General features: G+C 32.0%; 16 non-coding genes across 16 annotated transcripts; all 16 read left to right on the forward strand.

The window, feature by feature from the left end:
* Positions 1-593: 593 nt before the first annotated feature.
* Trnai-aau (transfer RNA isoleucine (anticodon AAU)) lies at positions 594-667 on the forward strand. The gene has a single exon. It is a non-coding gene; the product is annotated as a tRNA-Ile (tRNA).
* A 678-nt stretch (positions 668-1,345) lies between these two features.
* Trnai-aau (transfer RNA isoleucine (anticodon AAU)) lies at positions 1,346-1,419 on the forward strand. The gene has a single exon. It is a non-coding gene; the product is annotated as a tRNA-Ile (tRNA).
* A 13,716-nt stretch (positions 1,420-15,135) lies between these two features.
* On the forward strand, positions 15,136-15,209 carry Trnai-aau (transfer RNA isoleucine (anticodon AAU)). The gene has a single exon. It is a non-coding gene; the product is annotated as a tRNA-Ile (tRNA).
* Positions 15,210-15,887: 678 nt separating this feature from the next.
* Trnai-aau (transfer RNA isoleucine (anticodon AAU)) lies at positions 15,888-15,961 on the forward strand. The gene has a single exon. It is a non-coding gene; the product is annotated as a tRNA-Ile (tRNA).
* Positions 15,962-16,639: 678 nt separating this feature from the next.
* Positions 16,640-16,713, forward strand: Trnai-aau (transfer RNA isoleucine (anticodon AAU)). Its single transcript has one exon. It is a non-coding gene; the product is annotated as a tRNA-Ile (tRNA).
* Positions 16,714-17,391: 678 nt separating this feature from the next.
* Trnai-aau (transfer RNA isoleucine (anticodon AAU)) lies at positions 17,392-17,465 on the forward strand. The gene has a single exon. It is a non-coding gene; the product is annotated as a tRNA-Ile (tRNA).
* A 678-nt stretch (positions 17,466-18,143) lies between these two features.
* Positions 18,144-18,217, forward strand: Trnai-aau (transfer RNA isoleucine (anticodon AAU)). Its single transcript has one exon. It is a non-coding gene; the product is annotated as a tRNA-Ile (tRNA).
* A 678-nt stretch (positions 18,218-18,895) lies between these two features.
* Trnai-aau (transfer RNA isoleucine (anticodon AAU)) lies at positions 18,896-18,969 on the forward strand. The gene has a single exon. It is a non-coding gene; the product is annotated as a tRNA-Ile (tRNA).
* Positions 18,970-19,647: 678 nt separating this feature from the next.
* Trnai-aau (transfer RNA isoleucine (anticodon AAU)) lies at positions 19,648-19,721 on the forward strand. Its single transcript has one exon. It is a non-coding gene; the product is annotated as a tRNA-Ile (tRNA).
* A 678-nt stretch (positions 19,722-20,399) lies between these two features.
* On the forward strand, positions 20,400-20,473 carry Trnai-aau (transfer RNA isoleucine (anticodon AAU)). Its single transcript has one exon. It is a non-coding gene; the product is annotated as a tRNA-Ile (tRNA).
* A 678-nt stretch (positions 20,474-21,151) lies between these two features.
* Trnai-aau (transfer RNA isoleucine (anticodon AAU)) lies at positions 21,152-21,225 on the forward strand. Its single transcript has one exon. It is a non-coding gene; the product is annotated as a tRNA-Ile (tRNA).
* A 678-nt stretch (positions 21,226-21,903) lies between these two features.
* Trnai-aau (transfer RNA isoleucine (anticodon AAU)) lies at positions 21,904-21,977 on the forward strand. Its single transcript has one exon. It is a non-coding gene; the product is annotated as a tRNA-Ile (tRNA).
* A 678-nt stretch (positions 21,978-22,655) lies between these two features.
* On the forward strand, positions 22,656-22,729 carry Trnai-aau (transfer RNA isoleucine (anticodon AAU)). Its single transcript has one exon. It is a non-coding gene; the product is annotated as a tRNA-Ile (tRNA).
* A 678-nt stretch (positions 22,730-23,407) lies between these two features.
* On the forward strand, positions 23,408-23,481 carry Trnai-aau (transfer RNA isoleucine (anticodon AAU)). Its single transcript has one exon. It is a non-coding gene; the product is annotated as a tRNA-Ile (tRNA).
* A 678-nt stretch (positions 23,482-24,159) lies between these two features.
* Trnai-aau (transfer RNA isoleucine (anticodon AAU)) lies at positions 24,160-24,233 on the forward strand. Its single transcript has one exon. It is a non-coding gene; the product is annotated as a tRNA-Ile (tRNA).
* Positions 24,234-24,911: 678 nt separating this feature from the next.
* Positions 24,912-24,985, forward strand: Trnai-aau (transfer RNA isoleucine (anticodon AAU)). The gene has a single exon. It is a non-coding gene; the product is annotated as a tRNA-Ile (tRNA).
* Positions 24,986-25,111: the final 126 nt, after the last annotated feature.

The following is a 25,111-nucleotide window of genomic DNA, read 5'->3' on the forward strand; positions in this document are numbered from 1 at the left end:
CAGAAAAGGTACAAAGAAGCGGTAGCTTTAAATTTTTAGCCTTTTGCACGATTTTCTCGCTTTTTACCTTGCCAACTGGAAAATCCGTTAGAAAGATGTAAACAATTGATAGTTTCGGTAAAATGAAGTAAAAAAATCATCATTTAGACTTGTGAGAATGACAATCATTCATGCTGATATGTATTTATATATGATATACAAAATTTCCCGTGTAATTTTCAACGGCCGGTTACCTCAGCTAGTTACAGCGTCGATCCCCACATTGGCCATTATTTTTTGTAGTTTATATTATGAAGATTCTTCGGCTTTGCCCCCTGATTAAAGAAAGCTGCCTAAACTATATTCTTAACACGAGAAAAGGCCGGGAAAAAACTATAAGAATAGAAGAATAAGATGTAAATAATTTCCATTAAATAGACTCACAAGGAGAATAGTACAAAATCAAACACTACTTAAGACAAAAAACACAATAAGATGCAAAGTACAAATGATGTGAACATATATAAAGTTTAGATATCCTCTCTATATATGTAAATGTGTAAGAATATGATACCCATATATAAGTACATAAAATTTCCCAAAGTGATCTCAACGGCCGGTTAGCTCAGTTGGTTAGAGCGTCGTGCTAATAACGCGAATGTCGTGGGTTCGATCCCCACATTGGCCATGAATTTTTGATAGTCTATATTATTAAACATTTTCGGCAATGTCCGAGATTAATAAAGTTCTTCTTATAAAGATACTCTCAACGTCAGAAAAGGTACAAAGAAGCGGTAGCTTTAAATTTTTAGCCTTTTGCACGATTTTCTCGCTTTTTACCTTGCCAACTGGAAAATCCGTTAGAAAGATGTAAACAATTGATAGTTTCGGTAAAATGAAGTAAAAAAATCATCATTTAGACTTGTGAGAATGACAATCATTCATGCTGATATGTATTTATATATGATATACAAAATTTCCCGTGTAATTTTCAACGGCCGGTTACCTCAGCTAGTTACAGCGTCGATCCCCACATTGGCCATTATTTTTTGTAGTTTATATTATGAAGATTCTTCGGCTTTGCCCCCTGATTAAAGAAAGCTGCCTAAACTATATTCTTAACACGAGAAAAGGCCGGGAAAAAACTATAAGAATAGAAGAATAAGATGTAAATAATTTCCATTAAATAGACTCACAAGGAGAATAGTACAAAATCAAACACTACTTAAGACAAAAAACACAATAAGATGCAAAGTACAAATGATGTGAACATATATAAAGTTTAGATATCCTCTCTATATATGTAAATGTGTAAGAATATGATACCCATATATAAGTACATAAAATTTCCCAAAGTGATCTCAACGGCCGGTTAGCTCAGTTGGTTAGAGCGTCGTGCTAATAACGCGAATGTCGTGGGTTCGATCCCCACATTGGCCATGAATTTTTGATAGTCTATATTATTAAACATTTTCGGCAATGTCCGAGATTAATAAAGTTCTTCTTATAAAGATACTCTCAACGTCAGAAAAGGTACAAAGAAGCGGTAGCTTTAAATTTTTAGCCTTTTGCACGATTTTCTCGCTTTTTACCTTGCCAACTGGAAAATCCGTTAGAAAGATGTAAACAATTGATAGTTTCGGTAAAATGAAGTAAAAAAATCATCATTTAGACTTGTGAGAATGACAATCATTCATGCTGATATGTATTTATATATGATATACAAAATTTCCCGTGTAATTTTCAACGGCCGGTTACCTCAGCTAGTTACAGCGTCGATCCCCACATTGGCCATTATTTTTTGTAGTTTATATTATGAAGATTCTTCGGCTTTGCCCCCTGATTAAAGAAAGCTGCCTAAACTATATTCTTAACACGAGAAAAGGCCGGGAAAAAACTATAAGAATAGAAGAATAAGATGTAAATAATTTCCATTAAATAGACTCACAAGGAGAATAGTACAAAATCAAACACTACTTAAGACAAAAAACACAATAAGATGCAAAGTACAAATGATGTGAACATATATAAAGTTTAGATATCCTCTCTATATATGTAAATGTGTAAGAATATGATACCCATATATAAGTACATAAAATTTCCCAAAGTGATCTCAACGGCCGGTTAGCTCAGTTGGTTAGAGCGTCGTGCTAATGGATGCGAATTGAGCACAGCCCTAGGATGGAAGTGTCATAATTTCTCCGGTGGATAATTCTGTGTTTCAACGGGATATTATGATTCGATAATTACAGTAAGGATTTATTTATGATTTATTAACAAAACTATATTGTTCTTAGTAGAGAAACAGTGATTATAAACTGTATTTCCCCCTAATCCGGCGATTCATTCGTGTGGAAAAGGGGGTCGTTTTGGAGCACTCGAGTGTTTGTTTACAAATTTGGGCTGTGCTTGCTTGTAATTTTTCGGAATTTCCGGCGGAATGGAGCAAAATAGTAAAAAATCGAGTCTATCTCAAAGAAATGGTAGTCGTGGTTCTGGGAATGGATATAATCAAAAGCAAAATTATGTTCTTGATGAAAAGTCGTATCAGAGAGATTGTACCGTGAGAATTGAAAGAATTCGTACTGATGTTATTGGTGAAAGAATAGTAATCGAAGATGTGGAAACAATCACTGGATTAAACTCAGTGTTAGCTGTTGTCAAAAATGATGCCATGTCTTATGATATAACATTAGATAGTAAGCAGACTGCTTTCAATCTAGTGCAAGAAGGAATTGATATTGCAAATAATGAATATCAAGTCAGTATGTTACATTCGGATATTACCGTTGTTTCTATTATGAAACTTCCATCGTTTATTCCTGATGAAGATATAAGAAGTAAATTAGTATCAAAAGGGGTTAAAATTGTTTCTCCTATATACAGACGAGCAATACCTGGAACGCAAGTAGCAGACGGGACTAGATTTATGAGATGCAAATTTCCACAAGGTATGTTCGCTTTGCCATGGACAATGCCTTTCAAAGTTGGCTCAGATACGAAATATTTTCGTGTTGTACACAACAACCAGATGAAGGTCTGCTCTGAGTGTTTGTCACCGGAGCATATGCGTAAACAGTGTCCGTACTTTATTTGCCACGGGTGTGGCGAATATGGACATTCAAAGAGACAATGTAAAGCTGTTAAATGTACATATTGTCATAATTTACCGTTGTTATGCGTGTGTGGAAGTAGCTCCGATACAAGAAGAGATCAACCTCCGACACATAAAAAGAAGAAGAACTGTGATGTCTGTGGTTTCTATTTTTGCATGTGCAAATGTAACATTTGCGGGAAAAAAGAGTGTATATGCGCCTGCTTCAAATGTGAAAAGTACCCATGTATATGTACTTGCGCTTTTTGTAAAAGTGATCCGTGTGTTTGTCCTTGTCAAGACTGTCGTAAATTTCCATGTGTGTGTACATGTGACACATGCCGAGAAAAACCCGATCGTTGTACTTGCGACAAACAGAATAACGAAAATGATCCGGAAATTATAATAAAGATACCAGGTGAAAATGAAGACGAAGATATTTCTGATGTTTGGTCAGAGAAAACTGTATCTGTTGGCGATGCTGATTCTATAACAACTGTTCCGATAGAAGTTAATGTGGTGCAGCTTAATAAACAAGAAAGCCACCTTCAGGAGGAAAACAGAAAGAGAAAGATGGACAGTGATACAGAAAGTAACAATGAGATAACAGAGGATGAAATATTGAATCTAGATAATCTTAAAGATGGTAATGAAAACATCAATTCAGACAAAGATTTTTCTGATGGCAAAAAGTTAAAAATAGCCATTAATGACGCTCCTCCTGGGGACAATATTGTCACTGGGGAGAGTGAAAATGAAATTGAAATTGAGCAGTGTTACTCTGATGATGAAATCACCTTCTTTGGTGACGAAGATGTCACCATGGAAGGTGCAAATGCAAATGAGTCTTTTGTCTGTTCTGATGGTGAAAATGACACCACAAGTAAATTTATAAGTGCCAAAATGGCCAGAAAAATTAAGAAAAAACAGAGGAGACTTGAAAGGAGATCTAGTATCAAAGTTGCTCCTAATTTGAGTGGTAAAAATGTAAGAAATGTGGTTGACAGTACAAAAAGATAAAATGGATAAGTTCATATGTAAGATTGTTTTTCTTTTTGCAATGGTGGTTATTGGTTCTTTTAATTGTAATGGTTTAAAGAATGTAGTCAATTTTGAGAATTTTATAAGTATTATTCATGATAGAAAATTTAGTATGGTATTGTTACAAGAAACTTTCTGGGATGATGCTTATGTAAATAGTGTAAAACACTTATATGAAGGTGATATATATTGTAGTAACAGTTCACATGGTAGAAGGGGTGTGGCTGTTTTAGTGAATAATTATCTTAAAAATAAGATAAAATGTGTATATAAAGACTGTGATGGCAGATTTATTCATATAACATATGAAGAAGATGGACAATTGTTTAATGTAATTTCATTGTATGCTCCAAATGTAATTGTTGAAAGAGTTATCTTTTTTAACTTTGTTAAACAGTATACGGAAAAGTTAAATAACTTAATAATTGGTGGGGATTTTAATACTTCTCTGTCTATGTTAGACAGAGGTGGTAAAAGCAATCATGTTATAGATGAACCATGTAAAAGAATAAGTGACTTGATTGAAAATAACAATTTGTATGATGTATGGCGTACTAGAAATAAAAGTTCTAGAATATTTTCATGGAAAAGAATTTGTAATGGAGAATTACACCAAAGCAGAATCGATTATTTCCTTGTAAATAAACAGTTATCTTCTTATGTTCAGAATGTATATTATAATACTACTAGTTTAAGTGATCATTCATTTGTAATTATGAATTTTAACTGTAGTAATATTGAAAGAGGTCCTGGATTGTGGGTCCTCAATAATACATTATTATATAATGAAGAATATGTAAGGAGAGTAAAAGAAATTATATCTGATGAAAAAGAAAATGAATTGTATAATAAAGATTTAATGATTTGGTGGGATAATCTTAAATATAAAATAAAGAGATATTCCCAAATTTTTTCTTCTAAAATGGCAAAAGAAAACAGAAGAGATTATTATAGATTAGAAAGGCAGATTAATATTTTATGTGAAAAGGCTGCTTGTGGTGTAGATATTGATGTAGCTAAGTTAGAAAGTTTGAAACTTGAATTGTCAGCATATGAATTAGAAAAATGTAGAGGTGCAGTACTCAGATCAAAAGCTATTTGGGCTGTTGAGTCAGATAAAAATACAAAGTATTTTTTAAATCTGGAAAAATATAAACAAGAGAATAATTCTATAAAAGAATTACTAAATGACAGTAATGAATCAGTTTATGCTACTGAAGGTATTTTAGATTTACAATATAAATTTTATAAAGAATTGTACTCATGTGTAGATACAGATAATGATAAAATGTCAGAATTGTTAGATAGTGTAGATACAAAAATAGATGATAATGATTGTAACTTTTGTGATTCTGATATTTCACACGAAGAAATTTGTAAAGCAATAAATCAAATGTCAAAAAATAAAAGTCCAGGATCTGATGGACTTACAGTTGAGTTTTACTGTCAATTTTATAATGAACTCAGACATGTATTATTTGATTTGTTTAATGTAATTGAAAAAGAAGGTGTTTTAGGTAGATCTATGAAATGTGGAGTGATTAGTCTTATATATAAAAAGAAAGGTGATAAAAAGTCTTTAAAAAATTATAGACCTATTTCATTACTACAGGTTGATTATAAAATATTAGCCAGGATAATGGCAAATAGATTTAAGGTAGTATTACCTAAGATTGTATCTAATGATCAAACATGTTGTATTATTGGTAGAGATATTTCAAATAATATTGCTAATGTAAGAGATATTATAGAACTTATTGAAAAAGATGAACTTGAAGGGTATATAATGAAAATAGATCAGGAAAAAGCATTTGACAGAGTGAGTCATAAATACTTGTTACAAATGTTAAGAAAATTTGGATTTGGTGATAGATTTGTAAAATGGATTGAAATATTTTATTATGGTATTAATAGTGCTGTAAAATGTAACGGTTTTTTGACTAAATATTTTCATATTGAAAATGGTATTAGACAAGGTTGTCCAATAAGTGCATTGTTATATGTTCTTGCTGCTGAACCTTTACATTGTAGAATTGTTAAAAATGACAAAATCAAAGGTATAAAAGTCCCTAACTGTGAAAAAGAGGGATTAATTTATCAGCATGCAGATGACACTACATTATCTTTATGTAATAAAGAATCTATACCAGAAGTTTTTAAAGAATTTGATTTATACAGTAAGGCTACTGGATCTAAAATTAATAAACAGAAGTCAGAAATTTTATGTGTTGGTAATGGAGAGTTATCAGATGTAGAAAAAAAGCAATTTGGCTTACAAATTTGTAAAGATGCTATTCAGTTACTTGGGGTTTATGTTGGTCCTAACAAATCACTGTGTGATGACATGAATTGGAAAAATAAAATAAAGAAAGTAAGAAGTCTTTTGAACATGTGGTTACAGAGACAACTTACTTTACAAGGTAGAGTCACTGTTGTAAATACATTAATGTTGTCAAGATTTTGGTACGCATTATTTGTTACATCTATGCCAGAGTGGGCATATGTAGAAATTAAAAGATTATGTGTCAATTTTATATGGGATAATAGATCCCATTTAGTTAAATATAGTTCTATAGTTGATGAAAAAGTTAAAGGTGGATTACAGTTGTCTGATATTAAATGTAAAATGTATGCATTTAGATTGAAATATATAGGTAGACTAATTGATGATCAGTATCATGTGTTATGGAAAGATACATTCAAATATTTTGTATCCAAAATATATGGCATGCAATTAGGATTAGAAATATTATATACAAAAATACCAAATTGTGAATTAAAATGTATTCCTATGGTTTATCGAGAAATGTGTCAAGCTTTGTACTCCCTAGGACGTAAGTTAGATTTTCAGTTAACTGTTGAAAATATATATGATCAACCTTTGTTCTGTAATCCAAAAATTGTTTTTGATGATAAAACTATTATTTGGTATGATTTCATACAAGCTGGTATTGTGACTATCAAAGATATTTGCTATGAGGTTAAGACTGGGTTTTTACCAAAAAATGCAATTGTAGATATGATTGATAATGTATGTGATAATGTAAATATTCAATATGTAATTGATAGGTATCATTGTTTATTATCTATTATACCAGAGGAATGGAAGAATACTATTGACACTAAGGTACACCATAGAAATATGGATAGAACAATAGATATATCTGTATTGATAAAAAATGTACCTTGTGACTTGAAATCTTGTAATGTTAAAAAGTTATATCAATGTTTGTTAGAAGACATAATTGAAGAGCCTATTGGGCCAACTATATGGAAAAAATTATATGCTTTAGATGAAGCAGAATTGTGTAAAATTTGGAAACATGTCTATGTGTTTTGGAAGCCTTCAAAAATGATAGAGTTGGATTATAAAGTAATACATAACTGTGTCTTTACTAATGTGAAATTAAAGAAAATTGGGTTGTCTGATTCTGAATTGTGTGATGTATGTAACAAAGAAAATGAAGATATTATGCATATATTTATAAACTGTGATGAACTAGAAGACTTTCATGATTATTTGTCTACTTTATTATGTAAAATATTTGAACATTGTGACTCTGATAAAATAAGTTTAGTACAGAGTGAAATGTTATTATTAAATGGACTCAGATGGAAAATGAAAGGCGTGAATGACCTTTTCTTAAATTTTGCATTGTCAGTAGCTAGGTTCTGTATCTTTCGGAGAAGAAATTTACTGAAAAATGGACACAAAAATGTAAATTTGATCAAACTGTTTCAATATACATTGAAACATTATGTAACATATTTTTATGTATACCTATGTCAGCAAAACAACAAGAGCAATGTTTTTGAAAAGAACTTTCTAAAAGACAATCCAATTGTACAAGAAACAGATGATGTCTTAGTATTTGATTTGTAAATGTATGATATATAGATGACAAACCTCATTGTTTCTGTTACTGTATGCATATTGATTAATGTTGTTTATATTTGATTAGTTTTATCAGTTTTAACATGTACTATATCCGATGATTTATTTTAATAAAGATAAAAAAAAAAAAGAGCGTCGTGCTAATAACGCGAATGTCGTGGGTTCGATCCCCACATTGGCCATGAATTTTTGATAGTCTATATTATTAAACATTTTCGGCAATGTCCGAGATTAATAAAGTTCTTCTTATAAAGATACTCTCAACGTCAGAAAAGGTACAAAGAAGCGGTAGCTTTAAATTTTTAGCCTTTTGCACGATTTTCTCGCTTTTTACCTTGCCAACTGGAAAATCCGTTAGAAAGATGTAAACAATTGATAGTTTCGGTAAAGAATGATGCGAATTGAGCACAGCCCTAGGATGGAAGTGTCATAATTTCTCCGGTGGATAATTCTGTGTTTCAACGGGATATTATGATTCGATAATTACAGTAAGGATTTATTTATGATTTATTAACAAAACTATATTGTTCTTAGTAGAGAAACAGTGATTATAAACTGTATTTCCCCCTAATCCGGCGATTCATTCGTGTGGAAAAGGGGGTCGTTTTGGAGCACTCGAGTGTTTGTTTACAAATTTGGGCTGTGCTTGCTTGTAATTTTTCGGAATTTCCGGCGGAATGGAGCAAAATAGTAAAAAATCGAGTCTATCTCAAAGAAATGGTAGTCGTGGTTCTGGGAATGGATATAATCAAAAGCAAAATTATGTTCTTGATGAAAAGTCGTATCAGAGAGATTGTACCGTGAGAATTGAAAGAATTCGTACTGATGTTATTGGTGAAAGAATAGTAATCGAAGATGTGGAAACAATCACTGGATTAAACTCAGTGTTAGCTGTTGTCAAAAATGATGACATGTCTTATGATATAACATTAGATAGTAAGCAGACTGCTTTCAATCTAGTGCAAGAAGGAATTGATATTGCAAATAATGAATATCAAGTCAGTATGTTACATTCGGATATTACCGTTGTTTCTATTATGAAACTTCCATCGTTTATTCCTGATGAAGATATAAGAAGTAAATTAGTATCAAAAGGGGTTAAAATTGTTTCTCCTATATACAGACGAGCAATACCTGGAACGCAAGTAGCAGACGGGACTAGATTTATGAGATGCAAATTTCCACAAGGTATGTTCGCTTTGCCATGGACAATGCCTTTCAAAGTTGGCTCAGATACGAAATATTTTCGTGTTGTACACAACAACCAGATGAAGGTCTGCTCTGAGTGTTTGTCACCGGAGCATATGCGTAAACAGTGTCCGTACTTTATTTGCCACGGGTGTGGCGAATATGGACATTCAAAGAGACAATGTAAAGCTGTTAAATGTACATATTGTCATAATTTACCGTTGTTATGCGTGTGTGGAAGTAGCTCCGATACAAGAAGAGATCAACCTCCGACACATAAAAAGAAGAAGAACTGTGATGTCTGTGGTTTCTATTTTTGCATGTGCAAATGTAACATTTGCGGGAAAAAAGAGTGTATATGCGCCTGCTTCAAATGTGAAAAGTACCCATGTATATGTACTTGCGCTTTTTGTAAAAGTGATCCGTGTGTTTGTCCTTGTCAAGACTGTCGTAAATTTCCATGTGTGTGTACATGTGACACATGCCGAGAAAAACCCGATCGTTGTACTTGCGACAAACAGAATAACGAAAATGATCCGGAAATTATAATAAAGATACCAGGTGAAAATGAAGACGAAGATATTTCTGATGTTTGGTCAGAGAAAACTGTATCTGTTGGCGATGCTGATTCTATAACAACTGTTCCGATAGAAGTTAATGTGGTGCAGCTTAATAAACAAGAAAGCCACCTTCAGGAGGAAAACAGAAAGAGAAAGATGGACAGTGATACAGAAAGTAACAATGAGATAACAGAGGATGAAATATTGAATCTAGATAATCTTAAAGATGGTAATGAAAACATCAATTCAGACAAAGATTTTTCTGATGGCAAAAAGTTAAAAATAGCCATTAATGACGCTCCTCCTGGGGACAATATTGTCACTGGGGAGAGTGAAAATGAAATTGAAATTGAGCAGTGTTACTCTGATGATGAAATCACCTTCTTTGGTGACGAAGATGTCACCATGGAAGGTGCAAATGCAAATGAGTCTTTTGTCTGTTCTGATGGTGAAAATGACACCACAAGTAAATTTATAAGTGCCAAAATGGCCAGAAAAATTAAGAAAAAACAGAGGAGACTTGAAAGGAGATCTAGTATCAAAGTTGCTCCTAATTTGAGTGGTAAAAATGTAAGAAATGTGGTTGACAGTACAAAAAGATAAAATGGATAAGTTCATATGTAAGATTGTTTTTCTTTTTGCAATGGTGGTTATTTGTTCTTTTAATTGTAATGGTTTAAAGAATGTAGTCAATTTTGAGAATTTTATAAGTATTATTCATGATAGAAAATTTAGTATGGTATTGTTACAAGAAACTTTCTGGGATGATGCTTATGTAAATAGTGTAAAACACTTATATGAAGGTGATATATATTGTAGTAACAGTTCACATGGTAGAAGGGGTGTGGCTGTTTTAGTGAATAATTATCTTAAAAATAAGATAAAATGTGTATATAAAGACTGTGATGGCAGATTTATTCATATAACATATGAAGAAGATGGACAATTGTTTAATGTAATTTCATTGTATGCTCCAAATGTAATTGTTGAAAGAGTTATCTTTTTTAACTTTGTTAAACAGTATACGGAAAAGTTAAATAACTTAATAATTGGTGGGGATTTTAATACTTCTCTGTCTATGTTAGACAGAGGTGGTAAAAGCAATCATGTTATAGATGAACCATGTAAAAGAATAAGTGACTTGATTGAAAATAACAATTTGTATGATGTATGGCGTACTAGAAATAAAAGTTCTAGAATATTTTCATGGAAAAGAATTTGTAATGGAGAATTACAACAAAGCAGAATCGATTATTTCCTTGTAAATAAACAGTTATCTTCTTATGTTCAGAATGTATATTATAATACTACTAGTTTAAGTGATCATTCATTTGTAATTATGAATTTTAACTGTAGTAATATTGAAAGAGGTCCTGGATTGTGGGTCCTCAATAATACATTATTATATAATGAAGAATATGTAAGGAGAGTAAAAGAAATTATATCTGATGAAAAAGAAAATGAATTGTATAATAAAGATTTAATGATTTGGTGGGATAATCTTAAATATAAAATAAAGAGATATTCCCAAATTTTTTCTTCTAAAATGGCAAAAGAAAACAGAAGAGATTATTATAGATTAGAAAGGCAGATTAATATTTTATGTGAAAAGGCTGCTTGTGGTGTAGATATTGATGTAGCTAAGTTAGAAAGTTTGAAACTTGAATTGTCAGCATATGAATTAGAAAAATGTAGAGGTGCAGTACTCAGATCAAAAGCTATTTGGGCTGTTGAGTCAGATAAAAATACAAAGTATTTTTTAAATCTGGAAAAATATAAACAAGAGAATAATTCTATAAAAGAATTACTAAATGACAGTAATGAATCAGTTTATGCTACTGAAGGTATTTTAGATTTACAATATAAATTTTATAAAGAATTGTACTCATGTGTAGATACAGATAATGATAAAATGTCAGAATTGTTAGATAGTGTAGATACAAAAATAGATGATAATGATTGTAACTTTTGTGATTCTGATATTTCACACGAAGAAATTTGTAAAGCAATAAATCAAATGTCAAAAAATAAAAGTCCAGGATCTGATGGACTTACAGTTGAGTTTTACTGTCAATTTTATAATGAACTCAGACATGTATTATTTGATTTGTTTAATGTAATTGAAAAAGAAGGTGTTTTAGGTAGATCTATGAAATGTGGAGTGATTAGTCTTATATATAAAAAGAAAGGTGATAAAAAGTCTTTAAAAAATTATAGACCTATTTCATTACTACAGGTTGATTATAAAATATTAGCCAGGATAATGGCAAATAGATTTAAGGTAGTATTACCTAAGATTGTATCTAATGATCAAACATGTTGTATTATTGGTAGAGATATTTCAAATAATATTGCTAATGTAAGAGATATTATAGAACTTATTGAAAAAGATGAACTTGAAGGGTATATAATGAAAATAGATCAGGAAAAAGCATTTGACAGAGTGAGTCATAAATACTTGTTACAAATGTTAAGAAAATTTGGATTTGGTGATAGATTTGTAAAATGGATTGAAATATTTTATTATGGTATTAATAGTGCTGTAAAATGTAACGGTGTTTTGACTAAATATTTTCATATTGAAAATGGTATTAGACAAGGTTGTCCAATAAGTGCATTGTTATATGTTCTTGCTGCTGAACCTTTACATTGTAGAATTGTTAAAAATGACAAAATCAAAGGTATAAAAGTCCCTAACTGTGAAAAAGAGGGATTAATTTATCAGCATGCAGATGACACTACATTATCTTTATGTAATAAAGAATCTATACCAGAAGTTTTTAAAGAATTTGATTTATACAGTAAGGCTACTGGATCTAAAATTAATAAACAGAAGTCAGAAATTTTATGTGTTGGTAATGGAGAGTTATCAGATGTAGAAAAAAAGCAATTTGGCTTACAAATTTGTAAAGATGCTATTCAGTTACTTGGGGTTTATGTTGGTCCTAACAAATCACTGTGTGATGACATGAATTGGAAAAATAAAATAAAGAAAGTAAGAAGTCTTTTGAACATGTGGTTACAGAGACAACTTACTTTACAAGGTAGAGTCACTGTTGTAAATACATTAATGTTGTCAAGATTTTGGTACGCATTATTTGTTACATCTATGCCAGAGTGGGCATATGTAGAAATTAAAAGATTATGTGTCAATTTTATATGGGATAATAGATCCCATTTAGTTAAATATAGTTCTATAGTTGATGAAAAAGTTAAAGGTGGATTACAGTTGTCTGATATTAAATGTAAAATGTATGCATTTAGATTGAAATATATAGGTAGACTAATTGATGATCAGTATCATGTGTTATGGAAAGATACATTCAAATATTTTGTATCCAAAATATATGGCATGCAATTAGGATTAGAAATATTATATACAAAAATACCAAATTGTGAATTAAAATGTATTCCTATGGTTTATCGAGAAATGTGTCAAGCTTTGTACTCCCTAGGACGTAAGTTAGATTTTCAGTTAACTGTTGAAAATATATATGATCAACCTTTGTTCTGTAATCCAAAAATTGTTTTTGATGATAAAACTATTATTTGGTATGATTTCATACAAGCTGGTATTGTGACTATCAAAGATATTTGCTATGAGGTTAAGACTGGGTTTTTACCAAAAAATGCAATTGTAGATATGATTGATAATGTATGTGATAATGTAAATATTCAATATGTAATTGATAGGTATCATTGTTTATTATCTATTATACCAGAGGAATGGAAGAATACTATTGACACTAAGGTACACCATAGAAATATGGATAGAACAATAGATATATCTGTATTGATAAAAAATGTACCTTGTGACTTGAAATCTTGTAATGTTAAAAAGTTATATCAATGTTTGTTAGAAGACATAATTGAAGAGCCTATTGGGCCAACTATATGGAAAAAATTATATGCTTTAGATGAAGCAGAATTGTGTAAAATTTGGAAACATGTCTATGTGTTTTGGAAGCCTTCAAAAATGATAGAGTTGGATTATAAAGTAATACATAACTGTGTCTTTACTAATGTGAAATTAAAGAAAATTGGGTTGTCTGATTCTGAATTGTGTGATGTATGTAACAAAGAAAATGAAGATATTATGCATATATTTATAAACTGTGATGAACTAGAAGACTTTCATGATTATTTGTCTACTTTATTATGTAAAATATTTGAACATTGTGACTCTGATAAAATAAGTTTAGTACAGAGTGAAATGTTATTATTAAATGGACTCAGATGGAAAATGAAAGGCGTGAATGACCTTTTCTTAAATTTTGCATTGTCAGTAGCTAGGTTCTGTATCTTTCGGAGAAGAAATTTACTGAAAAATGGACACAAAAATGTAAATTTGATCAAACTGTTTCAATATACATTGAAACATTATGTAACATATTTTTATGTATACCTATGTCAGCAAAACAACAAGAGCAATGTTTTTGAAAAGAACTTTCTAAAAGACAATCCAATTGTACAAGAAACAGATGATGTCTTAGTATTTGATTTGTAAATGTATGATATATAGATGACAAACCTCATTGTTTCTGTTACTGTATGCATATTGATTAATGTTGTTTATATTTGATTAGTTTTATCAGTTTTAACATGTACTATATCCGATGATTTATTTTAATAAAGATAAAAAAAAAAAGAGCGTCGTGCTAATAACGCGAATGTCGTGGGTTCGATCCCCACATTGGCCATGAATTTTTGATAGTCTATATTATTAAACATTTTCGGCAATGTCCGAGATTAATAAAGTTCTTCTTATAAAGATACTCTCAACGTCAGAAAAGGTACAAAGAAGCGGTAGCTTTAAATTTTTAGCCTTTTGCACGATTTTCTCGCTTTTTACCTTGCCAACTGGAAAATCCGTTAGAAAGATGTAAACAATTGATAGTTTCGGTAAAATGAAGTAAAAAAATCATCATTTAGACTTGTGAGAATGACAATCATTCATGCTGATATGTATTTATATATGATATACAAAATTTCCCGTGTAATTTTCAACGGCCGGTTACCTCAGCTAGTTACAGCGTCGATCCCCACATTGGCCATTATTTTTTGTAGTTTATATTATGAAGATTCTTCGGCTTTGCCCCCTGATTAAAGAAAGCTGCCTAAACTATATTCTTAACACGAGAAAAGGCCGGGAAAAAACTATAAGAATAGAAGAATAAGATGTAAATAATTTCCATTAAATAGACTCACAAGGAGAATAGTACAAAATCAAACACTACTTAAGACAAAAAACACAATAAGATGCAAAGTACAAATGATGTGAACATATATAAAGTTTAGATATCCTCTCTATATATGTAAATGTGTAAGAATATGATACCCATATATAAGTACATAAAATTTCCCAAAGTGATCTCAACGGCCGGTTAGCTCAGTTGGTTAGAGCGTCGTGCTAATAACGCGAATGTCGTGGGTTCGATCCCCACATTGGCCATGAATTTTTGATAGTCTATATTATTAAACATTTTCGGCAATGTCCGAGATTAATAAAGTTCTTCTTATAAAGATACTCTCAACGTCAGAAAAGGTACAAAGAAGCGGTAGCTTTAAATTTTTAGCCTTTTGCACGATTTTCTCGCTTTTTACCTTGCCAACTGGAAAATCCGTTAGAAAGATGTAAACAATTGATAGTTTCGGTAAAATGAAGTAAAAAAATCATCATTTAGACTTGTGAGAATGACAATCATTCATGCTGATATGTATTTATATATGATATACAAAATTTCCCGTGTAATTTTCAACGGCCGGTTACCTCAGCTAGTTACAGCGTCGATCCCCACATTGGCCATTATTTTTTGTAGTTTATATTATGAAGATTCTTCGGCTTTGCCCCCTGATTAAAGAAAGCTGCCTAAACTATATTCTTAACACGAGAAAAGGCCGGGAAAAAACTATAAGAATAGAAGAATAAGATGTAAATAATTTCCATTAAATAGACTCACAAGGAGAATAGTACAAAATCAAACACTACTTAAGACAAAAAACACAATAAGATGCAAAGTACAAATGATGTGAACATATATAAAGTTTAGATATCCTCTCTATATATGTAAATGTGTAAGAATATGATACCCATATATAAGTACATAAAATTTCCCAAAGTGATCTCAACGGCCGGTTAGCTCAGTTGGTTAGAGCGTCGTGCTAATAACGCGAATGTCGTGGGTTCGATCCCCACATTGGCCATGAATTTTTGATAGTCTATATTATTAAACATTTTCGGCAATGTCCGAGATTAATAAAGTTCTTCTTATAAAGATACTCTCAACGTCAGAAAAGGTACAAAGAAGCGGTAGCTTTAAATTTTTAGCCTTTTGCACGATTTTCTCGCTTTTTACCTTGCCAACTGGAAAATCCGTTAGAAAGATGTAAACAATTGATAGTTTCGGTAAAATGAAGTAAAAAAATCATCATTTAGACTTGTGAGAATGACAATCATTCATGCTGATATGTATTTATATATGATATACAAAATTTCCCGTGTAATTTTCAACGGCCGGTTACCTCAGCTAGTTACAGCGTCGATCCCCACATTGGCCATTATTTTTTGTAGTTTATATTATGAAGATTCTTCGGCTTTGCCCACTGATTAAAGAAAGCTGCCTAAACTATATTCTTAACACGAGAAAAGGCCGGGAAAAAACTATAAGAATAGAAGAATAAGATGTAAATAATTTCCATTAAATAGACTCACAAGGAGAATAGTACAAAATCAAACACTACTTAAGACAAAAAACACAATAAGATGCAAAGTACAAATGATGTGAACATATATAAAGTTTAGATATCCTCTCTATATATGTAAATGTGTAAGAATATGATACCCATATATAAGTACATAAAATTTCCCAAAGTGATCTCAACGGCCGGTTAGCTCAGTTGGTTAGAGCGTCGTGCTAATAACGCGAATGTCGTGGGTTCGATCCCCACATTGGCCATGAATTTTTGATAGTCTATATTATTAAACATTTTCGGCAATGTCCGAGATTAATAAAGTTCTTCTTATAAAGATACTCTCAACGTCAGAAAAGGTACAAAGAAGCGGTAGCTTTAAATTTTTAGCCTTTTGCACGATTTTCTCGCTTTTTACCTTGCCAACTGGAAAATCCGTTAGAAAGATGTAAACAATTGATAGTTTCGGTAAAATGAAGTAAAAAAATCATCATTTAGACTTGTGAGAATGACAATCATTCATGCTGATATGTATTTATATATGATATACAAAATTTCCCGTGTAATTTTCAACGGCCGGTTACCTCAGCTAGTTACAGCGTCGATCCCCACATTGGCCATTATTTTTTGTAGTTTATATTATGAAGATTCTTCGGCTTTGCCCCCTGATTAAAGAAAGCTGCCTAAACTATATTCTTAACACGAGAAAAGGCCGGGAAAAAACTATAAGAATAGAAGAATAAGATGTAAATAATTTCCATTAAATAGACTCACAAGGAGAATAGTACAAAATCAAACACTACTTAAGACAAAAAACACAATAAGATGCAAAGTACAAATGATGTGAACATATATAAAGTTTAGATATCCTCTCTATATATGTAAATGTGTAAGAATATGATACCCATATATAAGTACATAAAATTTCCCAAAGTGATCTCAACGGCCGGTTAGCTCAGTTGGTTAGAGCGTCGTGCTAATAACGCGAATGTCGTGGGTTCGATCCCCACATTGGCCATGAATTTTTGATAGTCTATATTATTAAACATTTTCGGCAATGTCCGAGATTAATAAAGTTCTTCTTATAAAGATACTCTCAACGTCAGAAAAGGTACAAAGAAGCGGTAGCTTTAAATTTTTAGCCTTTTGCACGATTTTCTCGCTTTTTACCTTGCCAACTGGAAAATCCGTTAGAAAGATGTAAACAATTGATAGTTTCGGTAAAATGAAGTAAAAAAATCATCATTTAGACTTGTGAGAATGACAATCATTCATGCTGATATGTATTTATATATGATATACAAAATTTCCCGTGTAATTTTCAACGGCCGGTTACCTCAGCTAGTTACAGCGTCGATCCCCACATTGGCCATTATTTTTTGTAGTTTATATTATGAAGATTCTTCGGCTTTGCCCCCTGATTAAAGAAAGCTGCCTAAACTATATTCTTAACACGAGAAAAGGCCGGGAAAAAACTATAAGAATAGAAGAATAAGATGTAAATAATTTCCATTAAATAGACTCACAAGGAGAATAGTACAAAATCAAACACTACTTAAGACAAAAAACACAATAAGATGCAAAGTACAAATGATGTGAACATATATAAAGTTTAGATATCCTCTCTATATATGTAAATGTGTAAGAATATGATACCCATATATAAGTACATAAAATTTCCCAAAGTGATCTCAACGGCCGGTTAGCTCAGTTGGTTAGAGCGTCGTGCTAATAACGCGAATGTCGTGGGTTCGATCCCCACATTGGCCATGAATTTTTGATAGTCTATATTATTAAACATTTTCGGCAATGTCCGAGATTAATAAAGTTCTTCTTATAAAGATACTCTCAACGTCAGAAAAGGTACAAAGAAGCGGTAGCTTTAAATTTTTAGCCTTTTGCACGATTTTCTCGCTTTTTACCTTGCCAACTGGAAAATCCGTTAGAAAGATGTAAACAATTGATAGTTTCGGTAAAATGAAGTAAAAAAATCATCATTTAGACTTGTGAGAATGACAATCATTCATGCTGATATGTATTTATATATGATATACAAAATTTCCCGTGTAATTTTCAACGGCCGGTTACCTCAGCTAGTTACAGCGTCGATCCCCACATTGGCCATTATTTTTTGTAGTTTATATTATGAAGATTCTTCGGCTTTGCCCCCTGATTAAAGAAAGCTGCCTAAACTATATTCTTAACACGAGAAAAGGCCGGGAAAAAACTATAAGAATAGAAGAATAAGATGTAAATAATTTCCATTAAATAGACTCACAAGGAGAATAGTACAAAATCAAACACTACTTAAGACAAAAAACACAATAAGATGCAAAGTACAAATGATGTGAACATATATAAAGTTTAGATATCCTCTCTATATATGTAAATGTGTAAGAATATGATACCCATATATAAGTACATAAAATTTCCCAAAGTGATCTCAACGGCCGGTTAGCTCAGTTGGTTAGAGCGTCGTGCTAATAACGCGAATGTCGTGGGTTCGATCCCCACATTGGCCATGAATTTTTGATAGTCTATATTATTAAACATTTTCGGCAATGTCCGAGATTAATAAAGTTCTTCTTATAAAGATACTCTCAACGTCAGAAAAGGTACAAAGAAGCGGTAGCTTTAAATTTTTAGCCTTTTGCACGATTTTCTCGCTTTTTACCTTGCCAACTGGAAAATCCGTTAGAAAGATGTAAACAATTGATAGTTTCGGTAAAATGAAGTAAACAAATCATCATTTAGACTTGTGAGAATGACAATCATTCATGCTGATATGTATTTATATATGATATACAAAATTTCCCGTGTAATTTTCAACGGCCGGTTACCTCAGCTAGTTACAGCGTCGATCCCCACATTGGCCATTATTTTTTGTAGTTTATATTATGAAGATTCTTCGGCTTTGCCCCCTGATTAAAGAAAGCTGCCTAAACTATATTCTTAACACGAGAAAAGGCCGGGAAAAAACTATAAGAATAGAAGAATAAGATGTAAATAATTTCCATTAAATAGACTCACAAGGAGAATAGTACAAAATCAAACACTACTTAAGACAAAAAACACAATAAGATGCAAAGTACAAATGATGTGAACATATATAAAGTTTAGATATCCTCTCTATATATGTAAATGTGTAAGAATATGATACCCATATATAAGTACATAAAATTTCCCAAAGTGATCTCAACGGCCGGTTAGCTCAGTTGGTTAGAGCGTCGTGCTAATAACGCGAATGTCGTGGGTTCGATCCCCACATTGGCCATGAATTTTTGATAGTCTATATTATTAAACATTTTCGGCAATGTCCGAGATTAATAAAGTTCTTCTTATAAAGATACTCTCAACGTCAGAAAAGGTACAAAGAAGCGGTAGCTTTAAATTTTTAGCCTTTTGCACGATTTTCTCGCTTTTTACCTTGCCAACTGGAAAATCCGTTAGAAAGATGTAAACAATTGATAGTTTCGGTAAAATGAAGTAAAAAAATCATCATTTAGACTTGTGAGAATGACAATCATTCATGCTGATATGTATTTATATATGATATACAAAATTTCCCGTGTAATTTTCAACGGCCGGTTACCTCAGCTAGTTACAGCGTCGATCCCCACATTGGCCATTATTTTTTGTAGTTTATATTATGAAGATTCTTCGGCTTTGCCCCCTGATTAAAGAAAGCTGCCTAAACTATATTCTTAACACGAGAAAAGGCCGGGAAAAAACTATAAGAATAGAAGAATAAGATGTAAATAATTTCCATTAAATAGACTCACAAGGAGAATAGTACAAAATCAAACACTACTTAAGACAAAAAACACAATAAGATGCAAAGTACAAATGATGTGAACATATATAAAGTTTAGATATCCTCTCTATATATGTAAATGTGTAAGAATATGATACCCATATATAAGTACATAAAATTTCCCAAAGTGATCTCAACGGCCGGTTAGCTCAGTTGGTTAGAGCGTCGTGCTAATAACGCGAATGTCGTGGGTTCGATCCCCACATTGGCCATGAATTTTTGATAGTCTATATTATTAAACATTTTCGGCAATGTCCGAGATTAATAAAGTTCTTCTTATAAAGATACTCTCAACGTCAGAAAAGGTACAAAGAAGCGGTAGCTTTAAATTTTTAGCCTTTTGCACGATTTTCTCGCTTTTTACCTTGCCAACTGGAAAATCCGTTAGAAAGATGTAAACAATTGATAGTTTCGGTAAAATGAAGTAAAAAAATCATCATTTAGACTTGTGAGAATGACAATCATTCATGCTGATATGTATTTATATATGATATACAAAATTTCCCGTGTAATTTTCAACGGCCGGTTACCTCAGCTAGTTACAGCGTCGATCCCCACATTGGCCATTATTTTTTGTAGTTTATATTATGAAGATTCTTCGGCTTTGCCCCCTGATTAAAGAAAGCTGCCTAAACTATATTCTTAACACGAGAAAAGGCCGGGAAAAAACTATAAGAATAGAAGAATAAGATGTAAATAATTTCCATTAAATAGACTCACAAGGAGAATAGTACAAAATCAAACACTACTTAAGACAAAAAACACAATAAGATGCAAAGTACAAATGATGTGAACATATATAAAGTTTAGATATCCTCTCTATATATGTAAATGTGTAAGAATATGATACCCATATATAAGTACATAAAATTTCCCAAAGTGATCTCAACGGCCGGTTAGCTCAGTTGGATAGAGCGTCGTGCTAATAACGCGAATGTCGTGGGTTCGATCCCCACATTGGCCATGAATTTTTGATAGTCTATATTATTAAACATTTTCGGCAATGTCCGAGATTAATAAAGTTCTTCTTATAAAGATACTCTCAACGTCAGAAAAGGTACAAAGAAGCGGTAGCTTTAAATTTTTAGCCTTTTGCACGATTTTCTCGCTTTTTACCTTGCCAACTGGAAAATCCGTTAGAAAGATGTAAACAATTGATAGTTTCGGTAAAATGAAGTAAAAAAATCATCATTTAGACTTGTGAGAATGACAATCATTCATGCTGATATGTATTTATATATGATATACAAAATTTCCCGTGTAATTTTCAACGGCCGGTTACCTCAGCTAGTTACAGCGTCGATCCCCACATTGGCCATTATTTTTTGTAGTTTATATTATGAAGATTCTTCGGCTTTGCCCCCTGATTAAAGAAAGCTGCCTAAACTATATTCTTAACACGAGAAAAGGCCGGGAAAAAACTATAAGAATAGAAGAATAAGATGTAAATAATTTCCATTAAATAGACTCACAAGGAGAATAGTACAAAATCAAACACTACTTAAGACAAAAAACACAATAAGATGCAAAGTACAAATGATGTGAACATATATAAAGTTTAGATATCCTCTCTATATATGTAAATGTGTAAGAATATGATACCCATATATAAGTACATAAAATTTCCCAAAGTGATCTCAACGGCCGGTTAGCTCAGTTGGTTAGAGCGTCGTGCTAATAACGCGAATGTCGTGGGTTCGATCCCCACATTGGCCATGAATTTTTGATAGTCTATATTATTAAACATTTTCGGCAATGTCCGAGATTAATAAAGTTCTTCTTATAAAGATACTCTCAACGTCAGAAAAGGTACAAAGAAGCGGTAGCTTTAAATTTTTAGCCTTTTGCACGATTTTCTCGCTTTTTACCTTGCCAACTGGAAAATCCGTTAGAAAGATGTAAACAATTGATAGTTTCGGTAAAATGAAGTAAAAAAATCATCATTTAGACTTGTGAGAATGACAATCATTCATGCTGATATGTATTTATATATGATATACAAAATTTCCCGTGTAATTTTCAACGGCCGGTTACCTCAGCTAGTTACAGCGTCGATCCCCACATTGGCCATTATTTTTTGTAGTTTATATTATGAAGATTCTTCGGCTTTGCCCCCTGATTAAAGAAAGCTGCCTAAACTATATTCTTAACACGAGAAAAGGCCGGGAAAAAACTATAAGAATAGAAGAATAAGATGTAAATAATTTCCATTAAATAGACTCACAAGGAGAATAGTACAAAATCAAACACTACTTAAGACAAAAAACACAATAAGATGCAAAGTACAAATGATGTGAACATATATAAAGTTTAGATATCCTCTCTATATATGTAAATGTGTAAGAATATGATACCCATATATAAGTACATAAAATTTCCCAAAGTGATCTCAACGGCCGGTTAGCTCAGTTGGTTAGAGCGTCGTGCTAATAACGCGAATGTCGTGGGTTCGATCCCCACATTGGCCATGAATTTTTGATAGTCTATATTATTAAACATTTTCGGCAATGTCCGAGATTAATAAAGTTCTTCTTATAAAGATACTCTCAACGTCAGAAAAGGTACAAAGAAGCGGTAGCTTTAAATTTTTAGCCTTTTGCACGATTTTCTCGCTTTTTACCTTGCCAACTGGAAAATCCGTTAGAAAGATGTAAACAATTGATAGTTTCGGTAAAATGAAGTAAAAAAATCATCATTTAGACTTGTGAGAATGACAATCATTCATGCTGATATGTATTTATATATGATATACAAAATTTCCCGTGTAATTTTCAACGGCCGGTTACCTCAGCTAGTTACAGCGTCGATCCCCACATTGGCCATTATTTTTTGTAGTTTATATTATGAAGATTCTTCGGCTTTGCCCCCTGATTAAAGAAAGCTGCCTAAACTATATTCTTAACACGAGAAAAGGCCGGGAAAAAACTATAAGAATAGAAGAATAAGATGTAAATAATTTCCATTAAATAGACTCACAAGGAGAATAGTACAAAATCAAACACTACTTAAGACAAAAAACACAATAAGATGCAAAGTACAAATGATGTGAACATATATAAAGTTTAGATATCCTCTCTATATATGTAAATGTGTAAGAATATGATACCCATATATAAGTACATAAAATTTCCCAAAGTGATCTCAACGGCCGGTTAGCTCAGTTGGTTAGAGCGTCGTGCTAATAACGCGAATGTCGTGGGTTCGATCCCCACATTGGCCATGAATTTTTGATAGTCTATATTATTAAACATTTTCGGCAATGTCCGAGATTAATAAAGTTCTTCTTATAAAGATACTCTCAACGTCAGAAAAGGTACAAAGAAGCGGTAGCTTTAAATTTTTAGCCTTTTGCACGATTTTCTCGCTTTTTACCTTGCCAACTGGAAAATCCGTTAGAAAGATGTAAACAATTGATAGTTTCGGTAAAATGAAGTAAAAAAATCATCATTTAGACTTGTGAGAATGACAATCATTCATGCTGATATGTATTTATATATGATATACAAAATTTCCCGTGTAATTTTCAACGGCCGGTTACCTCAGCTAGTTACAGCGTCGATCCCCACATTGGCCATTATTTTTTGTAGTTTATATTATGAAGATTCTTCGGCTTTGCCCCCTGATTAAAGAAAGCTGCCTAAACTATATTCTTAACACGAGAAAAGGCCGGGAAAAAACTATAAGAATAGAAGAATAAGATGTAAATAATTTCCATTAAATAGACTCACAAGGAGAATAGTACAAAATCAAACACTACTTAAGACAAAAAACACAATAAGATGCAAAGTACAAATGATGTGAACATATATAAAGTTTAGATATCCTCTCTATATATGTAAATGTGTAAGAATATGATACCCATATATAAGTACATAAAATTTCCCAAAGTGATCTCAACGGCCGGTTAGCTCAGTTGGTTAGAGCGTCGTGCTAATAACGCGAATGTCGTGGGTTCGATCCCCACATTGGCCATGAATTTTTGATAGTCTATATTATTAAACATTTTCGGCAATGTCCGAGATTAATAAAGTTCTTCTTATAAAGATACTCTCAACGTCAGAAAAGGTACAAAGAAGCGGTAGCTTTAAATTTTTAGCCTTTTGCACGATTTTCTCGCTTTTTACCTTGCCAACTGGAAAATCCGTTAGAAAGATGTAAACAATTGATAGTTTCGGTAAAATGAAGTAAAAAAATCATCATTTAGACTTGTGAGAATGACAATCATTCATGCTGATATGTATTTATATATGATATACAAAATTTCCCGTGTAATTTTCAACGGCCGGTTACCTCAGCTAGTTACAGCGTCGATCCCCACATTGGCCATTATTTTTTGTAGTTTATATTATGAAGATTCTTCGGCTTTGCCCCCTGATTAAAGAAAGCTGCCTAAACTATATTCTTAACACGAGAAAAGGCCGGGAAAAAACTATAAGAATAGAAGAATAAGATGTAAATAATTTCCATTAAATAGACTCACAAGGAGAATAGTACAAAATCAAACACTACTTAAGACAAAAAACACAATAAGATGCAAAGTACAAATGATGTGAACATATATAAAGTTTAGATATCCTCTCTATATATGTAAATGTGTAAGAATATGATACCCATATATAAGTACATAAAATTTCCCAAAGTGATCTCAACGGCCGGTTAGCTCAGTTGGTTAGAGCGTCGTGCTAATAACGCGAATGTCGTGGGTTCGATCCCCACATTGGCCATGAATTTTTGATAGTCTATATTATTAAACATTTTCGGCAATGTCCGAGATTAATAAAGTTCTTCTTATAAAGATACTCTCAACGTCAGAAAAGGTACAAAGAAGCGGTAGCTTTAAATTTTTAGCC

Source organism: Mytilus californianus, unplaced genomic scaffold (assembly GCF_021869535.1).
Source record: "Mytilus californianus isolate M0D057914Y unplaced genomic scaffold, xbMytCali1.0.p SCAF_5, whole genome shotgun sequence".
NCBI lineage: Eukaryota > Metazoa > Mollusca > Bivalvia > Mytilida > Mytilidae > Mytilus > Mytilus californianus.